This window comes from Aphis gossypii, chromosome 1, assembly GCF_020184175.1.
Source record: "Aphis gossypii isolate Hap1 chromosome 1, ASM2018417v2, whole genome shotgun sequence".
Classification (NCBI taxonomy): Eukaryota; Metazoa; Arthropoda; class Insecta; order Hemiptera; family Aphididae; genus Aphis; species Aphis gossypii.
In genome coordinates this window covers 52,926,340-52,949,600 of record NC_065530.1, presented here as the reverse complement: position 1 = coordinate 52,949,600, position 23,261 = coordinate 52,926,340, and the positions used below count along the sequence as shown (strand labels likewise).

The 23,261-nt window shown below is 29.0% G+C and overlaps 1 protein-coding gene across 2 annotated transcripts in view; it reads right to left on the bottom strand.

Annotated features, from left to right (window-relative positions):
* Positions 1-11,307: 11,307 nt before the first annotated feature.
* Positions 11,308-23,261, bottom strand: part of LOC126548977 (homeotic protein ultrabithorax-like) — a 235,208-nt gene continuing 223,254 nt past the window's right edge. For both annotated transcript variants that reach the window (XM_050197178.1, XM_050197177.1), the window contains one exon: positions 11,308-11,383. The gene's annotated coding sequence lies outside the window, so the exon portion shown is untranslated. The remainder of the gene's footprint in view (positions 11,384-23,261) is intronic.

Here is a 23,261-nt window from a genome sequence, read left to right as displayed (position 1 = left end):
CCAACTACCTTATTCACGTATGAATAGACCATTTTCTATACCACATAATACGTATATATGAACGTCAAATTATAAATAAAACTGTACAGTGTACATATTATTATTCTTTTACTAGAACATTTTGGTTATTTATTGGTTCACTGTGGTTATTATAATATAACATATTTGATATTATATATATTTATACAAAAGAATACGAGTTTAGATACACATGAAGAATAAACCTGTTTTTTTTCGGAGTGAAATATTATAATTTATTATTTAAGAATTCGGTTGTTTTAACTGAATGACATATGAAAAGTCTTGTTCTTATTTGGAAGGGGGGATTTTTTTTGTATACAAATACACAATGCGACTGCAATGCAGTACGTAATCTATTCGAATTTTACGAATCTTATAATGTATGTAAACATTATATATTGACTACATAGAGTGCTTCAGTTTAAATTTCAAAACACGTATCCAAAAACAATATTGTAATTAATATTATCTAAGAATTTACTGGCATGCTGCCGGCAGTCGTGGACTAGAAGATCAATGTAGCACCTGGATTTTACCAATCAAGTAAATAGGTAAATTAATATTTAAATCCTTATTTAGAAATTACAATAAGTCATCAAAATTAGAGATTTTTAAATTAATTTATACGAAAAATATAAATTGACTTATCACTTATATTGGTTAGAAAAATAAATAAGTGAAATGTTTTAAACAAAAACTATTTTTCTAATGTTAATAAATTGTAATTATGCCTCTAACCAAGTTAAGAAGTGATTTGGTATTTTTTATATTTATAGAAAACGTATTATAATTATTCAGCATTTTAATTAATTTTATAGGAAAGAACATTTATAATTAAGTTAGAAATATGTATTAATAATATATAAATAATAAATACTTACATATTGTATTATTATATCATATTAGTAGGTACATACTACTTGTACATATTACGTTACAATAAAATATCAGTATAATTTATTGAAAATTAAACCATGCAATTTCAAAAATAACCAACTTTTAAGTTAAAGATATAAATAAAAATGCATGTGACTATTTTAAAGATAGAAGAATCTATGACCCAAATACAAAATTAATAAAAATTAATCATAATAAGTACTTATGAAATATAACAGTAAGTATTAAGTACCTATATAAGTATTTAGTAATTATGATCTGTTTTAATAATATAATATAATATCGATGTTTTAACAAAGCATTATGCATTAATAAGCATATTAAGTATGTTTTAAACTTTAGAATTTCCTTGAGTATATAAAAAATGATCGTAGAAAATTTGGTGAAATTTTTTATTTTACAATCTACATAAACATTACGTATATAATCATTAAAACATTAAAAAATAATTTGATATAGATTTAATAAAACAAAAATTAAATTTTTTAGTTATATAAAAATAAAATACATACCTACCTAAAAATTTCATACCTAAGTTTTCATAAATTTTTAAATAATATTATCATTAAAAATAGTCAATCGTTAAGTATGGTAAAAATTACTCTAAGACTATATACACTTAATAAACTAATAAAAAATAAGTTTTCTAATTATTTATTTTTCAAAAGCTATTCAGAGTGTGTAATAGAAATTAAGTTTATGTGTAATAATTGATAATATGCATAATATAGTAAATAATCTATATATATATATATATATACATATAAACGGATTTCTATCTGTCTATCCTTTATGCATTCCTAAACGTCTGTACCAATTGCGACAAAATTTGATACAGAGATATATTAGACCTATCACCTATGGGTAGAAGGGTAGCCTAAGTTAAAAGGCGATAGGCTCAACCCCGAGAGGTGCTCAAACAGAAATGTTGAGATTTACGATGAAATTTTTGTTTATAGATAGTTGCTATTAATTTCAATAATAATTATTATTATTTATTTCCATGTGTCTTTTGTTTGTTCCTATGGAAACAACTATGTCATAGCAATCATCTATAAACAAAAATTTTCATCGTAAATTTCGAAATGTCTGGTTGAGGCGTTTGAGCAGTTCCCGGGGTGGGCCTATCACTTTTTAACTTAGCCCATAGGACTAATATATCTTGGTACCAAATTTCGTTTAGGAATGTATAAAGGAAAACAAACAGACAGACAAAAATCCATTTCACAAGTAACAAATTTAACACACAGTTTGAGACATAAAAGAGGTAGGATTTTTAACGGGTTACAAAGTGCACGGGTATAATATAGCTAGTTTATTATATAAAAACAATATTACATGCAAGTTTTTTCACCACCTTAGCACATTAAACGATAACATTGGAATACTGAATATCGTTTAATTTCAAACTTAAAAGCATGAGGCGTGAACACATGACGCGTTTTTTTATGTTGTAAACGAGGAGTTGAGGCCTAATCCACACGTATAAATTGAGTATCAATTTTATCCATAATTTAATCACAAAGTCAACGATCGATGTATACATGTATATTGTATAATATATATACTATTTTTAATTTTATATTATTAGGTATCTATAAAATATTATGTAAGTAATTTGGGACAGTTTATAAAAATTAAAAAAATAATATGAATACTGTAATGATGGTTAAATTTGTAAATTTTTTTCATGATCGAATTGAATATTATGGATTTCAATTATTGCATTTTGAGTTTTCGAGATACTTGTAAACTTAAGTTTAATAGAATGACTTTAATTATTTAAATTAATAAATTCATAAATTAATGGTAGTTCTTTATTTAAATAATTTATTTTAATGGAATTTTTTTCTAATGATCATAAGTAAAATATGTGGTCATCTTTAGGAGTTATTCTTTTGTTAAAACGACTGTAGAAATATAGGTTTGTAATATGGATACTTATATAGATATTAGTGAAAAATAATAATAAATTTAAAATACTTCAGTACATTTATTATCCAATATTAAGTCAAAATAACTCAAACCTTAAATTAATTAAATTAATACTTTATATGTACTTAAACTTTTCATATAGGCTTAATTATACCGTTGCAGAAGAGGATTTATATGCCACCTAAAGTATAGGTTGTTGTGGATGAGCTGTTAACCGGCAAGAAAATTAAATTTAACATTTAAAAATTAATAATTAAACTTACGATATAACTGCTGTAACTTATCGATTATCATACTAAACGTATTAAGTAAATGCTATAGTTATTTTATATTAAAATTAAAAATATTTAATATTATAAAATTATAAAAGGTTAGGTTAGTTTTATAATTGCTATATGCAACTTATGTAACTGAAAGTTAGTTTTAAATTTAAATTTATTACCTTATTTTTTTGGTTCTAACAGCAAAATAGATCGATAGTAAATCCATAGTAATTCAACACAGATTGAATAGTTATAGACAAGTACAAAATAGACAATAAATGTACATAATTTGAGCCAAATATTATATTAATAAATAATTAATTGGTATGATGTAAATTTTATCTCTAACGCTCTTTAGTAGACAAATATTAATATTAATATAATATAAATATTATTTATAGACAATTATTTAATATAATCTTATAAACATTTACCGTGGTTTTTGATGGAATTTTTACATCATTTTAACATTATTACACTCTAACAAAACTAAACTAAACTAAACTAAACTTTAAATATTAATTATAAATAATAACAGTTATTAATAATCCTTAAAAAAAACCTTACATCAATATTTATCTCTATACATTATATAATTATATAATATACGTTTACCTGATGTTATTCAATTCTGGTGTCGATGTATAGGCTATTAGTAATCATTTAGAAACTACATCAAGATGCATTAAATTAAGCGCGATTACCATGGCCATTACCATCATCATAATATGGTAGATATAATATTATTATTACGATACTTCATATCGATTTGGATTTCTATCACAAACACGTGTTTAGGTCATCGGGTTTCATTCTATATTTATGTAAGCAAATTTTAAAAAATGATCAGATAAAAATATTAAAAATTTAACTTATCAAAAAATATTAATCGTATTGTCAATTGTCAATGAACGCCCGCATTATACTATAATACATAAATACATACTTATAATATAACGCATACAATACATGGGTATAATTTTTTTTTATTATTATTTAACTCACAAACAAATTCATTATAATTGCAAATAAAATAATTTAAAATTAGACAGAATTTAAAACAAAAAATCAAACAGAAAATTAAAATAGATAAAATGTGATGTGTGTATTAACACTAAATTTAATACAAACTTATAATCAAATTCAATTAAATCCAGTATCCGTGTATAATACATTTTAATAGGAAGTATAATGTAGATTATGCAGGAACTTTGTAACTTATGATACATGTTATTTTATTCAAAATATATCAAAAATTGTTTTACGAAGACATCATACTCATTCTTCTACACCCAAATTAACATACCCTGCAGTGTTGGCAAATTACTTTGAAAAAGTAATAAAATAAATTTTCGTTTTAAGTAATAATTATACTTTATTGTGCATACACAAAATTTTATTTTGCATACAATATTAGAAGGTGCATATTATGTATATTAACATGACATTATATTTTGTATTCTAATATGTAGTAACAAATAAGATCAACAAAAACATTGTGTAAAAAGTTGTGGATTAATACTACACATCAAATTTCAGTAAAGACAGTTGTTACATGTTTATGCATATGTTATGTGTATTATACGATGACTATATTATGGTCTAATAACATATCGATAACCGTTACAGTGACTTTTATTTATATTGGGTCTGATACTCACATCATATCGTCTGTTTTCAACTTTAGAATTATTTTACTTCGTAGATCGGCTTAATGTAAGAAATATTGTAAAAATGATTTCAAATGATACGAATTTCAAATAAATATAAGAGTATGAATAAAAATGTGCCATCGTCCGTGGCCTGCACTAAGACTGTTGAAACAGAAAATTCGGAATATAAATAATTTATTTTATTTGGAATATCTTTGTATTTAAATTAATGATCTTAAATGCGAGAGAGCTATATTTATATTAATGAATTATTATTATTCATTTGTAATTTATCTATTACACGAAAAATTGTTTCCATTTTCGCATTAAATTTTTTTTTGTACATTTATAAAGATTTTTTTAGGTGCTTAAGTGTTTTTAAAACTGTCAGAATATTTCAATAATAACTATTTAAATCGATAAATTGTATGTATATATATATATATATAATACATTCATAAAATTGTTCATGAATAATTAAACATTTGGTGATAAATCTATTATTCATATATGTTTTATAATATATAATATTAATAACATAGCAAATAATATAAAGTTGATAGAATAGCTAGTATATTAGGATAGAACGCGTAGGTAGTTAAAAATCCGGTATATTTTTTAATGCCAATATTAAAATGTTGTACCTATACGGCTATACCCACCCAACTGGAAAACGGTTCACGGATCGTCGGACATATTGGCTGCGTATTAATTTTCACGACTGTTTAGTTATATGCTCGGGAACGACGAGGAGCGATCGGCAGACCTTACTGCGTTATATATATATATAAATATATAAGCTCGCGTCTCGCGCGTATTATATTATATACCACGTGCTCTCGGGGGCGGAAGAACAGATTTAACCGGAAAAAGGAAACCAATTAAACAATATACGATAGCTGTAAGCGAGTGGACCGGTGGGGCGAGGTGTCCGTGCGCGTTATACGACTCTCTGTATAGGGCCGAACGGCGACGGGCAGTGGTGGCAGATGTTGCTGCTCGGCCGTCGATAGGGGGAAGGGTAACGCCACCGCTGTCCGAAAGTGAATAATCTACAAGCGCTTCCTCGGCAGTGGCAGCGGCGGTTCGGTACATATTTTATATAATCGCGGGTCCCGAGGATGGTTAATCCCGCAGGCCGGGGACCTCGCGCGCCAGAGAGTTGGATTTACGCACGCCGCCGTAGTGTTTTCCTCTCTCGCACATATATAATGTACATATGTGTGTGTGTGTGTGTGTTGTGCGGAATAAAGCCACTTGAACCGCCACTACCACCTCTGCCACCGCCGCCGCCACTGTCGCCATTCATCAGTATTAAAAGCTCACGGCCGCACCGATATTTCGACCCTGGGTCCAGAATCTCCCACACCACTACTACAGCGGCCAAAACCTCCATAAAATTTGGTCGATCATCGTTTTTTTTTCTTCCTCTTTTTAAATAGCATAGCGTTGTTATACATTGCAGCGCACCACTTATTATTATTATATGTGTATACACATAGCTATAGCGAGACGATCGATTTCAGCTCTCGTTTTATAATTTTTTAAATACGTATTATTATTATTATCATCATCGCAGACCTTCACTGGCCATTATTATCGAGAGCCCGAAATTATTATTATCGCGTACTGTACATAATATATACCCGTTCGCCCTGGTTTACGTATATGTTCCGATGTTTGTATATGTATATTATAATATATTACACGCGCGTATGTACACGAAAACCATGTACGGGTTTTGGATGAAAAAAAAAGGTCACCAATATATAATAATATAGATTGTTTTCCCGCGCGCACATATATCCACTTACTACAAAACGTATTATAATTTACAATCGTCATCGAACAAGCGGCCAAATTTCAAAAACATTTCATGATATATCACATATTATATAATATTATGATGATGATAGCATTCTGTACGTTATTATTAAATAAATTATATTATTATGTTAACATTTATGGTTCATATGTAGGGTAAGATTATTTCAACATTCCCTCATTAGGTTTCGTTTCTCCGTCACTTTTTTTTTTGTTTTTCTCGATTTTTGTTTAAACTACTAGAAAATGCTTACCTTTGCCCTTTATAATGCACTAAGGATATTTTCCATCGGAAACCACCCCTGAAGTTTACCATATTTTTATAGTAATTGTTTTTAAATTTTAAACGTAGTAGAATGGTACAAGGATAATTGGCAAAATTTTGTTAAATTACCTATACTTATAACAATTAACGTCTTTTTAAATACTTGTTCAAAATAAATTTTGGGTATACTATTTGTATAAATCGAATTACCCCAGAACTATTCTGCTTATAAGAATATTGAATTAAAAAAGTACAGTCATAAGATAAGTCAAAAATTCAAAATTTGATAATGATAATAGGAATCGTATGAAATATTTATTTAAAAAATAAAACATAAGGTCATATAATATTGAAGACTGAAAAAGTTTCATATTTTTCCACAACCATTTTTTCTTTAAGAAACAGTGATTAATTATTAATAATGCACGTGGCAAGTAAATGAATGGCCCAACTCCAATAATAGTGGTTCGTCTGGTCAGACTCAAGACCGGTACAACATTACTATAATATATACTTATTCAATTTTGAATATAGATATATAGGTACATAAAATTATATACTTATAGTATTCCCATTACCGAGTTTCTCGAATAATACAACTTACTTATAATATGATGAACCTATAGTGTATCATTATATTAGAATATAATTTGTACAATATCGCAATATCCGTTGAACTACTGAAGACTCGGTGTTGCGTTATAACAATACTCACGTCATATATAATAATATTTCTAAACACGCGTGGACAAAATCGGGCAATAATTCCAAAAATTCGTATATTACACTCGTTTAATGTTTACGTAAATGCCGACGTTGTACTCGTTGTCTTGGGTCAGTTCGGGAAAACAAAGTGCTGACGTTCGGTTAAAAAATCTAATATTTCCCGATATATATATATGTGTGTGTATAATATATCGGTGTATATTATATATAAAATATATACCAGACCGGTAGAAGGGACGTGGGAAGAATAATGTCCGTCCCACAGCAGTGCAGCACTTGTATAATAATATATACCACGCATCCCATTTAATTGGGTTCGGCAATTTCCTATCACGTAAGCCACCTCGGCGGCTGTAATACCACGGCCAACACAGTCCCTCCCCCAACGCCATTTATCACTTTTCACCAGTTTCGCACAATTTTTCTACACTATTTACTATATAACTATACACATACACCCCGAAAGTATGATAAATATATACATCGTGTACGATAATAAAGTATAACTATAGTAATACGTCTTCTCCCTATCCACGCGTACATACTTACCCATTACATGCTATCTCCTACGAGTTTGTATAGAGAAAATTCACCCTCCCCCTCCTAGGTCTGAAGTTCTGTGTCCGAACCAAACCACTAGCGGATAAACTCTTACCCGCGTAGAGCAATGTTTCTTTCGGCGGCGACGTCTCGCAAGCACACATAATAAAATAATATATAGGCGGGCTTTTTCGTCTCAACGTTTCGCACGATAACTCAAAAATAAGTGTCCCGCAGGCATCGTTGACGGGCGTGGTTATTATGTCGATTCTCGAGAAATTTTCTAGATAATTTATGACTCGGCAATTTTTCGAGAAAGACGGGATAACTAAATATTATTATCAAACACACGCACTATTAAAAGTATCTGTGTGTTAATATAATAATTTACAATATATTCGTTGAGAATAGACCTAAAAAATAATAAAAAATAATAAAAATAATATTAATAAAAACAAAATTTTGCATGTATGTATAAATATTATAAAATTGATGAGACATGTTGACTAACTATAATATAATTATATTAATCTATATGACTCAAATCACTGCGGGGAATCGACTTAAGTGTGGATTATTCAAGCAAGCATTTCAAATGCAATACGATTAGGTTAAAACATAAAAGTAACCTAACCTAACAAGAATACATAGTGGCTCTATACCTGTATTAAAATTAAAAACAATATATAATTGATAATATACCTATATAGGTAATATAATATACTACGCGTTATATATAATTATAATGGTTAAGAAAAACTATGCAAGTATTAAATAACAGTAAAATGAAATTGATTTTTAAAAATATAAACATAATGATTTTTTTTAGATATCAAAAAATGTGTTAACTATTTAATATCGAAAATATTTCTCCCATGTCGGAAAGTAATATAATTATTTCATACTGTATAATATTTAAATACAATTGAAAGAATTAAAAGCATAACAAAAATACGAAAACAATTCACAGAGAATATAATTATACGATTAGCACGGTAATAAGTACATTGGTTGTTACAGGGGCACATTAAAATATTTTAAACATCACCCAACTTAATCTGTTAACATTTTGTTTTTTGTTTTTTGTTTTTTTTTTGAAAGTTGAATCATTAGTGTCCTTAGTAGTTTTATTATGTCTTATAATAACATTATTAATATTGTTTATGAATATTGATTTTTTTAGTAATTTTTGGGGTTTAAACAAATTTATATTTTATTTTATTTTAAACAGTTGTGTAAATTTTATTCTATACACGTTTATAAAAACAAAATTGTCAGAGCAGATTCCCAAAATTGATTCTAAGTATTCGTACACAGTTATATGTAATATGTATATAGCAAATTTGTAAACGATATCAAACGTTATTTTCAAAAATTAATATTAAACAACGTGATACACATAACATACGCCCACTCAAATATTATGGAATAAAGGGTCATTTATAATGGCCTATTATTTAATAATCAGTACACTGTTATTGAAACTCATTAGTCACACTATAAGTAGTATACGTTTATGAATTATAAAGCACTATGACTAATGTTATTTCGGTAAAAACGTCTAAAAACCTTTTTTGTTATGATAATATTTAATAATATTATACTTTGAAGATATTCTAAAGATATTTTGTACATTTTTAACGACGAGAATAAATAAAATAATGCCACTCAGTCGTATTATATACCTCTGAAGCGCTGAAATGAAAGTAAAATAACTGTTTTATCGACGCGTCTCTGAGGAGAAGAATATATTAAGTACATAATATATATTATTGTCGTCTCGGCGTGTGTATATACAACACACACGACAATACGACATGCATAATGGGGAGGAATATATATCACTTTGGTGTTAATTTAACAAAATAAGATCGATAGATATATATTTTCATTTGTTTTAAGTGTTTTTATAAATAAAATGTATACTGATGCAGTTTATATATAACTATACGCGTATAGATTGATATTAGTTCTTCGATGACTGGCTTTAATGCGCAGGATTTGACTTCACCAAAAGCTATAAATTTAAATTAACTTATAATGATTGGACAATAAAAAAAAAGATCGCGGGGAGTTTTAAATCCGATGACGCACGTCTAATATGCGTGTGCGTTTATCGTGTATAGCCGTACAACTGTATATAGGTATTAGGTAGTAAGTACCAATGTAGAATTGAAATTCTGAAAATAAAAATAATTATTATTAATAGGTAATGATTTTTGAATTCTTTTTGAAGTTATAGCTGAACTTTCTTTGTAACCTCATAATTATAAGTAGGCGTTTAGTTAATTTCACCTAAAATAAGAAAAACCAGTGACTTTTTCCAATTATACTTAGGCTTTATTTTTAAACACAATAATCAATATTATACGACATAAAATATTGTACAAATAAATCGTTGTCTCGCTTCTTATTTATATATAATATAGTAACTATAATAAGTAAACAAAACAAAAAAAAAAAAAAAAAAAAATGGTTTCTGTTATGTTTATTTATAAAAAAAGACTCCATAAAAATATTATCTGATTACAATATATAAAAGTTATACAATAAATTAAAGGAAACAAATAAATATAAACTTATTGAGTAAAAACTAAAACTTGACACTTGTCATTGTCATTTTTTATTTATTTATTTATTTATTTATTATTTTTTTTTGAACACCGGTTTATAATGTTATAGTAGAATTTCACGTTTGATTTATATAGAAACTGGCGAGACTATTCGAGAATTATATATCTTCCAAATTGAAGGAAAAGTGATTTTAATAAGAAAATCCAAAAACAAAAAACAAATACTACACTTAAATCCTTAATTTATATCTATATGACTATATGTATACAATACATAATAATATATCTATGAGTATATTTAACGTGACCTAAAATAAATATAATATAGTCTTAATTCTAAAAAAGTAAATCTAAAAAATAGTATTCAATACGCGCTATACCACGTCTATAAACAAGTACACAGTACATAATGTACTCTATGACCTTAAAAATTGTTCTTGTATTTAATTTTACGATATACTTAAACATATTATAATAAATTACGTAATATAATAATAATATACATATTATATTTAAATGATTTATCGTCAATGGTTTATTATTATTTATACATGTAATAATAAATTTAAATCGTATACAAACATATAATATTACGTATATCTGTGTATCGACAATAATAATTAGTGTCGTTTCGAGCCGAGTAGCCAATATATTTTACGCGTATCATTCATCGCGTTCTCCGTTTATCTGTAAAATAAAGAACGCAAATACACCGATTAAAAACGTGCAAGAATAATGAGTATAATTATGTATTACACTATAATATAGTTGTGAATTGTGATTTTAGCAGTACAATTTTTGTATTAGAAACAATTTATTAAAAATCATAATCGATTACGCGTATAGTTAGTTACATAATATTAAATAATTAATGTAGTAAGTAGGTACTCGTGCATAATACAAATTACCACCACGCACGGGTGTATTACTTTCCACTTAATGTGCACGTTATAACGTTATAACTGATATTGATCAAAAATTAACCTATACATATTATATTTTGTTATTATAGTTATTTATAAACATATTAATCCATTTTAGCCCTAGAATCAGAACGTGTTATATTACGTGATGACTGCATTCTACAGCATCTATAATATATATCATATTATGATAGGTAAGTTGCAATATATAAAATATTATGACTAATATATACTTACAACGAATACCTCAACGTAATAAGTTGTATACATATAGATTTTTTAATTGTTGAAAAAATATTTCGACTTTTGAAAAAAAAAAACGTTGGATTTATTTGTTATAGTGATTTAAATGAACTACTGAGATTCGGATGAAGAATAAAATTTCGTTAAGAAATTAATACGGTTCTAAGACAAATATAAAATATAACAACGAAACAACAGAACAAATAGTTAACTTATACCAACTTTATTTAATATTATTATATTTAGTATATTGATCGCACTCAAGAGCTTATAGACTCTGCTATAGAGATTAAGACAAATAAAATACGTATGATAAGGACCAACTTTTATAGACAAAACTAAATTCAGATTCAGTAATACATGACCAATATCTTAAACATAGGTAGTCAAAATTATACAATTTTATTTGGCCGGGCAGGCCAAGTGGTAAATTTTATATGAAGGAAATTTTAAGTTTTTAATTTTATTTCAAATTCTACTATCTAGTAAATCAATAATATGATACTATATGATATCCAGCCAGTCAAGTCAGGCCTGATCCGTAGTTTCACCTATGGGTGGAAAGATCTTGTTAAAAGAAACTAAAAATCTCAGGAGTTACAAATAAAAGAGGGATATACCTACCATGTATACAGATAAATAAAAATGAAGACACATTTTTGGAAGTTTTAGTAAGTTAAAATGGCCTTCAATAAGTAAAGATGTAATATATATATTTAATGATTAGGAAGACTAATATTTTGGCAATTTTTTTCAAATGTACTCCAAGTAAACTATTTAAGTTTATTCATATTAACCATTTTTATACCTAATTATTTATAAAATTGTATTTTTATTTGGTTAAAGGTTTGATGCTGTTGAATATTTTAGGTTTTTCGTCTGTTTTACCATGTATTTTTATTTGTATATACCATATAATATATGTATTACATCGTGTAAGCGAAATGTTTTGAAGAATTGATATATGGTGTAGGGCGCGTAAATCTATATGCATATGCGAGAGTATGTGTTTTGTGATTTGTGGATAGTATGAGTGTGTATAATAAAAGCGTATACTGCAGTGAAGGTGTGGTGCGGGGATATAGCCGGCGGCGTACTACATAATAATATATACATATAGCGTATTATAATATAGTCGTCGGGCTTTGTGTCTCGTCGTATGAACGCTGTGGCGTCGTTTCAAACATAATAATAATAATATCAGTCTCACCGGATGTTACCAAGTGTGTGAGTGTGTGTGGAAAATTCTTTGCAAAGACGATACAATGGTACAGCCACGGTGTGTATGTGTGTGGAAGGAAAAACCGTGAGGCGGCGTTTCCGGTTTCCGCGTGCGATCAAAAGAGACGTTGAAAAGTCGACGACGGTTATATATTATATAGAGAAAATGCGAGATCGCGATATTATATATTATTGAATTCGTCGACGTGTGTTGGCTTGGTTGGTTTTTATTTCCTTGTTTATCCGGATATTATATAAATCCGTTGAAAATCGCAATCGATATGAAAAACGGATGAAATTGTAATAAAATGTTACCAGCGAGAAACCACTGCCTGCAATGTTTTTATTATTTTTATAATTTTTTTTCTGTTTTTCGTTAATTGAACATGAATATTGTTTTAATATTGTTGTTTCCATATATATATATTATTATATACTTGTAAAATATCAAATATCGAAATGTTTTTATTTTTTTTTTTTATGTAATGTTTACTACGCTATTAAGGATTTATATATATATATTATTTAAGTACCATATTATAAATAAAACTAGAATTTTTACTTTCCATTCCATCAATAACTCAAGATTCAGGAATAATATATTCATATACCTATATATTTTAATTCTATAACAACACTACACTCTATATGGACTGTTTATATCTTACTGGATGCACAAAACGAAAATTTATATATTATTCTTGTTGTTATACATTTATTCTGCAAATATTGTTTTTCACTTGCACATTATTGAAATCTATCGTATAAACAACACGTTTATAATGGGACAAATGTCACGCCAGACAATACTTTATCGTTTCACAATCATATATATATACATATATATTATGATAAAAAATATAATAAATAAATAAAACAATAAATTATACTAATATTATGTATGTGTATGTGTGTATTATATATGTGTGAAATGACTATATTATTGTGTTTGGATAATAATCACATAAATTGTTTTATATAAAATCTCGTTGGACACTTGCGTGCCTTGATTTGTCAACTCGCCGAAGAAATATTTTTAGTTTCCGTGTACACATATATGTATGTATGTATGTATGATGTTTACAGGTTTATTATTTTGTTTTGCAAAGATATTTGTACTTATAAAGCTGGGATGAAAGAAGAAATACATATATTAAAAATGTATACTGGAAACGGAAGTTTGTCTCCGCGGAGGTATACGCTCGCCACATATATATATAATATATATATGCACGCACACAAAATACAGTGAATTTATTATATTGTATGAAAAGACGAATTCACTAAGTTGTTGAGCACGCGTAAAATATGTATTCGAAAATATTGTAAACAGCGTAACTTTTCAGACATGCCCGGGGCGATACGCATCGCACAAAATATGTATGGATTGATTTACGTGGTTTTTTCTACGTATATATAAAAAGAAAAAAGAAAAACATCGACCTATACACTGCAGCAACACACATATACGAACGCTGCGGAAACTTTTCTGAACAAATACATATGTGCCCGAATCCTTGGACCGGATCCGAAAACGATGGAAAACTTTTCAAACTCCGGTATACGAGCATATATACATTAATCAAAAATAAATAAATAAATAAGCAGGACAAACATTTTAAAATACAAACAGTTTTATTTATAACGATGTGAATCCCTCAGCTCCAGAGACGCTGTATAATATAATAGTATATATGGTAGCGCGCGATTTGTCAACTAGCGTTATCTCGTGTCGGGCGTCTTAGGACTGTACGAGCGGGCTCTCCGCGTGAAGATGACGTCGAGCTGCGCTGTGTCCGTTTTTTTTATATTTGTTATTGTGTTATATACGAAAAACCCGAAGCGCAGTGCAGATAACGCGAACTGCATTAATCACGCGAGGTCGAGGGGGTACGTCGTTTTTTTTCCCCTGTCGTCCGCCGTCCAACGGCTTGGAAATGGGAGTGGTTTGTCGCCCGGCAGATTTGTTTTATTCGTCGGCAAAAAATAAAGACACAAAACGAGAGAGAAGAAATGAGAAAAAAAAATACGTGGAAAACACGTGCGTTACCGGTCGATACGGCGACGACGAAGCAATCTGCCCCGATCGGACGTCTAGTAATTTATTATTGGTGCGGGTGGAGAGCGAGTGTGTCTCTCTGTACCTATATTATAATATTATCGAAACGCGCGGCCCACGCCGTTCCGGTTAACATGAGTCGTTGTCGTCGTCGTCGTCGTAGACTATTCGAACATGATATTCTTCATATTTAAACATCTTATAATATAATAACACTTGATATATTATACGTACAGACTACGTACGGTACAGTGTGTGTAGTAAATATTATATACATGTGCACGCGAGTTAGTCGATAACGTTATCGGATATTCTTTTTTGCCGTCGTCGTCGTCGTCGTTGTCGCCGACGTCCGTTCTCGTTCATTCGTATTTTTTTTCCATCCCCGATCGTACTGCTCAATAAGTGAGCTCGTACAATACATGTACATATCGTTCATATACTATTATGTTACGATAATGATGACGTCGTCTGAGCACAAGTCTATATCGTGCTATAATATTATTGAAATCTTTTTACACCGATGATACACTAGCAAGGTCTTACAATTTTTACACCAAAAATTGTTGTCAATCTCATAATATAAATAATATAATATGACAATACGTTTTGTTCGAAAAAAATCATCGTTAATCAACATTAGACGGTACCTATTCGATTAATATCAACGAGTTTTTTTTTATATTATGTAAAAAATTAACTTTAATAATTCAAGGTTATTAGTTCAAATTGTCATACGGTGTCCACAAAATTACTCATTACTAAGAATTGTTAGTATTCTTCTATGTATTAGGTATATTATGTAAACAATTTAAATTAAAACAATATTATTTACGACTATATACTTGTAAACTTTCGAGTTTTAATTTGTTGTATTATTACATTTTATAAGAATGTGAATGTTTTATAAAATACAAATGTATACAAAAGCATGTGTATATGCTTTTGTATACAATATAGTATTATTCTATTTATTATTTTAAACGTAATTTATTTATAAATTCATACAGGTGTAAAAATATGTAATTTTCTATAGTTCTACAAAACGATATACTACCCGACTTTTTTATTAATTTGAATACAATTCTTTTATGGGTTTGTTCTTTTTTTTTAAAGCTATTAATGATTTTAATGTTATATTTATGTTAATTATTTGATTCATAACTACTATTTTACATTTTGTATGCCCGTATACACGCGATTAATAAGTATTCTGTAATCATAGTTAAAATTAAAATTCATAGCTCTAAAATTCCGATAACTGTCGTTTTTAAATTTTTAGTTAACTACACGATGTAATTAAATAAAATGAGTTTAATTAGTTCATTTAAATAGTGTATAAAGACAATAAAGTGGCGACTTAAATACATGCAAAATTAACTTTAACATAGAAGTGCAACACGTTCTAATATTTAGATGAAATAAAAAAAAATATTGTGTTAAGTGCATAATATAAATATAACTGAAAGTAATTATACAGGTCAACAAGCGCGTTCACTTTTATAATACCGTTCAAACATGTGTAACACATAATATAACATATACGTATATAACATTCAATGGGTATCTTCCCGTCGTCTATTGCAATAACCTCCATGAAGATTTTTTTTCTTAACAAATCCACGGCTAATGATCATCAACTGATGTTAAAAAAAAAAAATAATAATATTCATCCTTCCTTTTTTCGAAATTCTAAGAGTTTCATACCCGGTGTTTGAAAACGTGTCTTCTCCGCACGTAAACGATTTATATGAACAGCGTGCGCGCTTGTTTAAAATTTACGACCGAGGCCACCAACACGGTAATTTTATGCGGGGTGACCAATAAATATAATTGTGACAAATATCAGACTAAATTTATATCTTTTACCTTAAAAAAAAAAAAAAAACCATAAAGGCCTATTAGTATAGTGAAGGGTAAGCCGGGAAAAAATATGTTTCCGACTTGAGCATTTTGTAGAGAGGGTCGGGCTATAATCGGGCTGCAATAATTAACCCGAACGTAATAAATCAGAGACGATAAACCGATTTTACGTTTTAAAATAGCACCTCCGCTTTAGGATCGGGTTGGATGAAGTACAAGCCCCCCGGGGAACTGTACACTGCTGGCCAAAACTTTATCCATATCGCCGTCTAGTCGCAGTCACTGTGCAGCAATGTAATGCACATAATCAAAACGAATGAACCAAATATTATATCTACCGACTACCACCTTATAAATAGTAATTCGGAGTGGAATAATAACCGATACGAGATGGGACGAGAATTAAATTTTAAAATACCGAAGAATAAGCAGAACTTGGGTAATTTTGGCATAACTGTAAGGATAATAAAATACAGTATAAACAGCTATAATGTTATAGTAAAAAGCTGTAAGCAACAACAGTAAAATGATTAACCTTAAAATCAAATTTAAACTTATTAGTCGTTTTCATTTCAATTTTTAAATATATTTTCCAATATTTAAGCGGTTTCATATTTAAGGTTTTTTTAGTCTAAAATATACACTACTTTATAATAATTTTTTTTTAATTCACAACAATAATATTTTTATTGAATTTGTGCAAAAATGTGTAATTGTACCTATATTGTCTACTGTGAAAAAAATAATTTTTCATTAAGGTTTTAAATCATTTTTTCTACTAGATTCTTCTAACTATTATGATTAATATATTAAACAAGAAAATATTACTTATATTACAATGTAGTTGATTTTTATAAATATATGTTGTTGAAAATGAATATAGTTACCTATTTATTTAATTAACTGGTACTAACATATTATTATATTATATTAGGAAATTTTTTGGTTTATGATTTTCACAATATTATAATAATTTTAAGTGTTACAATGTTGCACTGCATAGTTATTTAATAGAGTTTTCTAATATTTTCCTTTGATGTTGTCCTTTAAAATTTAAATTCATTTAATGGAATTCATTTTATTGTTAGGTATTCCATATCTAACTTTAAAACCACAACGATAATTTCTATATCATTGGTCATTTTATCCGTAGACCAATTTTAGACTTATATATCGGACATATTATATTGCAGCCATACGAACCATTTGTATCGCGTACAGCGTATAATGATATAGCAAGTAAAGTTGGTTATAGATTAGTGTTATAGGATAGGTTTTTCTTTTTTATTTATACGCTCGCAAGAAAGAATTGTATATTATTTATAAAATTGTTTGATTTATTTTTTGAAATTTAGAACGTTCTAATGCCATAAAAACGTCTAATATCGCGTAATAAATATAAATAACAATAAAAGTTTAATTCTACTATGGTGATGAATAATGATAAACGCGTGTAAAAAAAAAAAAAAGTAGAAATAGTGTTACAGCGAATTCGTAGGAGCCTCTATATATTATGTACGGACGTATTAGTGAATATAATTTGAATGCGCACCGCGCATTATCGAAGACGGATTACACCGCACGCGAACCGGCCGCGCGCGTACATATACCCTAAGCATAATATACTGACATGGGTACTAACCATATATAGCTGATGGCGAACACATATACCTATACATATTATATGCATATACGCGTATAGTATAGCGACGGTGGACGAGGATCTCTTATTGATATTGATTACGGCACGTTGTGCAGCAGTATATATATTGTGTATAAGTTACGCGTTTCTCCCTCGTCGCGCTCGTCCGACACTGTACTGCAGTCGGCTTAAGATTGCAAATTGTATATTTATCGTTTTTACGGCCATTTTGAATTCGACGCATACAAATACACCTTTGCTCGCACACACACACTTTCGGCGTCCGCTGCTGCCGTAGCAGTAAGACACGTCCGGGAAAATTGGAAAATATCGCCCACCGGACCGTTTAAGCTCATTCGGATGCGCGGCGTGCCAAGTTGTTTATTAATATATATTGTCCGGCGGGCGTGCCGTACCTATAATATAATACGACCGTCCATCCCCGTCTCGGTCGCACCGGGTCCCCACGTTCGTATACGTCGTACGCGTACTTCCGCGGACGTATCTGCAGCTGCAGCGAGAGGAAATCCCGAGATCGACTTTTGCCGTCGCCGCTGTACGACGTATATATATATATATATTGTATTATATATATAAAATATATATATTAATGTGCGTCCGCGTGTACGGCGACGCGGACCGCTTCAGGACGCTGTGGCTATTTCCCCGCCCGAAGACTCATGGCCCGTACGTGACCGGATCCGGACAAAGTCATATTAACGTCGCGCGCGGCTTGTGCAAAATTACTATACGTCTCACAGACGCGCGCGTGCCCCGAACACCTCCGCCCCATATTCTCCCGTTACATACGTCCGTCCCCCGTATATACCCTGACGCGGCGGCGGTGAACCGTTAACCGGACACGACGACTGTTGTAAATATTAAATTTCGTTCAGAAATGTGTTTCTCGACACTGCATATTCATATCCGTAGGGGATAATCGGTAAATAATACATTTTGAAAAGTAATCTATACGCCATAATATCTTTACAATTATTGTTTTAAAATATAATATTATTTGAATAATTCCGTCATAAGACATCGCCAACCGTACCTATAAGTATTATAAACATAATATATAAAATACACGAGCTATATATTAGGTATTTTATTTTTATTTGTAATTGTATCTGCACATTTATAGTATAGATAATATATAGTTTTTTAGCTCACATACGATATAGTTACACACGCAATAAAAATGATCTATTATACTTGTACACTGGGTTAATTATTTACATTTTTACATTTTGAATTTTTAAAAAAACTAATTTAAAAGCATACTTGTTTACCTAAAACAATAAATACATTTCTGATTAATAAAAAGTTATATTTTAGCTCAGTTAATTCAGTCAATAAAATATTAAGTATTAACATAATATTATTATTATTATGGTATATTTTAAATTTACAATTTAATAGAACTTCTTTCTTGTTGTTGCTTTTTAGATAATTAAACGTCGGTCTACTCATAATGATCAGTATACAAAGACACAAAGTGGTCATTCGGAACGTTACAATTTTAACGACGACACTTTATAAGCGGTGGCCGGTGACAGACGAATGGATTGCAGAAGCTTAGCTCCATAGAATACTTCACAAACTTAAGAAAATATCACTTTGACGACTGACGAGTATTATTATTTAAAAAATTATAAACGAATAGTTGGTTATTAGTTAAAAACTATTTGTAAATTGCATTATATTTCAATTACTTTTATAGTTATCAGTTTTTATCTTTGTCCGGGGAATAAAATCATTTATGGTATGGCCAAATGTCTCTAACTGTTGATAATGCTATGATTTATCACTGTGGCTATTAAAAAAAATTAATACACAGCTATTTAAATTCCGAAGAATTGCATAATTTATAATAAAATCAATAATAACTATTTATTAACATCATTTGACAAAGCAACTCAATAAAAATTTTAAGTCAGTCATATCTTTCTTATCTAATGCTGCTCTATCGATATAGGTTATACCTAATGTTTGTTTATGCGTCATTTATATTATGTGTTTGTTATATTTGTTCTAATTTATTGCACGGTAATTAATATTAATTATATTATAATGATAAAGGGCGCATACACAGAGTTTAAAAGATTGGTAAAATATGCGCATTAAACGTTTATAATAATGTAATGCATCATCGTTAATAGATTTAATGTAGTGAATTTGTTTGTCTAGTTAAATAATCTTTCCTTCCAAACGTTCGATTAAATCTCCAACTAAACAAAGTGTTTTGTCGTCGGAGTTAGCGATACGTATTATAATGACATGTGCAGATAAACCTACATCGAGCTGCATGTACCTACTTAAATACATTCTCGATTGATATCTTCACGAAAACAAATTATTTCAATACTCAGTTCTAACGAGTCGGCTAAAAACTAAAAATCATATCAAACGTGGCGAGTGCTTCGCATCCCGTTTATACAGTGTGTACGATTAGTATACTATATATATATATATACATACAACATAATATAGGTACGTTTACACAATAGTATAATATATACGTCTGCATTGTGTAATGTGTATATATACTACCTATATACATTATTATAAATGTCCATGCACTGGCGCGTGTGTAGTCGGTCGTTTATTTAAATTTAACGACGACCGGTAGCGATCGTATTTCGTCCTTCTTCCACCGAGACAAGGTAATCGATTCGATTTCTTTAAAGAACATGCCTGCTCGGACAAATTATTGCAGCCGACCTATAGTCATTCAATTACGTACTACAACCATAATAATATAGTAATGATACGCGGCGGACAAGACGTATAATATATCCACGTGCCAACGCCGCCGCCGCGACGATTTATTTTACGACTTTCCTCGGTCATTATTATTTCTCTTCGCTTATCACAATCGTTATTTTACCTATACCTACCTCTTTACTTCGCGCGCCGTCTAACTTCGAAACATTCGCATAATTTTTATTATACATTTATATTGCATGCGTTTAAAAACGGTTTCCTTATACGTATTATACCTACCTATAGCTGTCGTAATTTGTAAATTGGAAATGTTATACACCCCACAGAAGCGATTATGTTTACAGTTTATGGACACACAATACATAAATACCTATATTATATTATATATATTAAAATAATTGTGCATACATTTATTACGTGCAAACAATTTAAACGTTTTTATGTTCTGTCGTGGATGTAGGCATATCATAATACTCAATGAGATCCAATAAGAATTTTTGTGCTTTTTATAATTAACAAATTGTATTATAATGATTATTTTTTATTACCAACTAGAAGAAAAATTACCAAAATAAATGTAATACCGACATATATAACACTATATACCATTATTGCACTGATTTAAACAAAATTCTATAACTAATTATTAATAATATACCTATCGGTTTTAATAATTTTTAAACATGTAAGTATTTTGATAATTATTGTTTTGAAGTATTTGTTAGTTGTAAAAAATAGAGTTTTGTTTAATTTGAATTCAGTAAAATAAAAATTACATCATATCAAAAATATACTAATATAAATATTCAGTGAAGTTTTTCGATTACCTATTTATTTTTTAATTAGGTACTGCACTGCTGCCTCAAAAAACAAATTTAAATACTAATACTAAGTAAACATTTCTTTTAATCACAATTTTATTTTATTTTTTCTGATTTATTTTAATAGTTTTTTTTTATTGGTTTTAATTGTAAGTCAATACATAAAAACAATACGTTTTTAATATTTATGCAATATCAAAATAAACGCATTTTATTTGATCCGCAGAATCAACGCTTAATACTCATATACCTAGTGAAGATATCTAGTAATTTTTTTTAATAATAGGTCTTTACAGCCAAACAAAATAAAAACGCACATCATTCCACTATTGTAAAACCATTAAATTATTGTTATACGCTATTTAAAATCTAAAACGTTATAATGATAATAAATTATAAAAACTACATCATTATACAGTCATTATAAAATAAACATCGTGTATAATATACTATACGTCAAGTTGAGTTTTGAATCAATTACGATCCGTCAATAATGATAATTAAGTGATAACAATAATAATCGAATCGTTGTATTACCTTCTATATGATTTATATTACAATAATTATAATAAAACGGTAATAACTATATTATTGCATTCATCAAGGATGAAGACGGAATTGGTGTAATACCTATTCGATTATAATATATACTATTGCATGTGATTAAAAGAGTATAGGCTTATTTCTGTTCCACGAGCTGCGTAGAAAAAACAATATCACAATATTATAATTTAAACAATATATTATAATATACGTCTATAACGTATTATGTTAAACACATTGCGATGGTTGCACGTCTGCTGCCTCTGTTGTAGTGGCGTACCGCATGCACGAGTATAATATAATATGAAATACACCGTCGTCGGGGGGGCCGGGGTGGTTTTAAATGATTCACGGAAATTCGACACGAAATATATATGTGAGATATAATAAATATCCGATTATGCGCTGCGTGCAGAGAGAGTAGAACAAGAGCCGAAAATTACATCGAACTCGCTGCGCAAATAATATTATATATTACCTATACATATATATATTTATTATATACACCGGTCGTCGGCTTGGG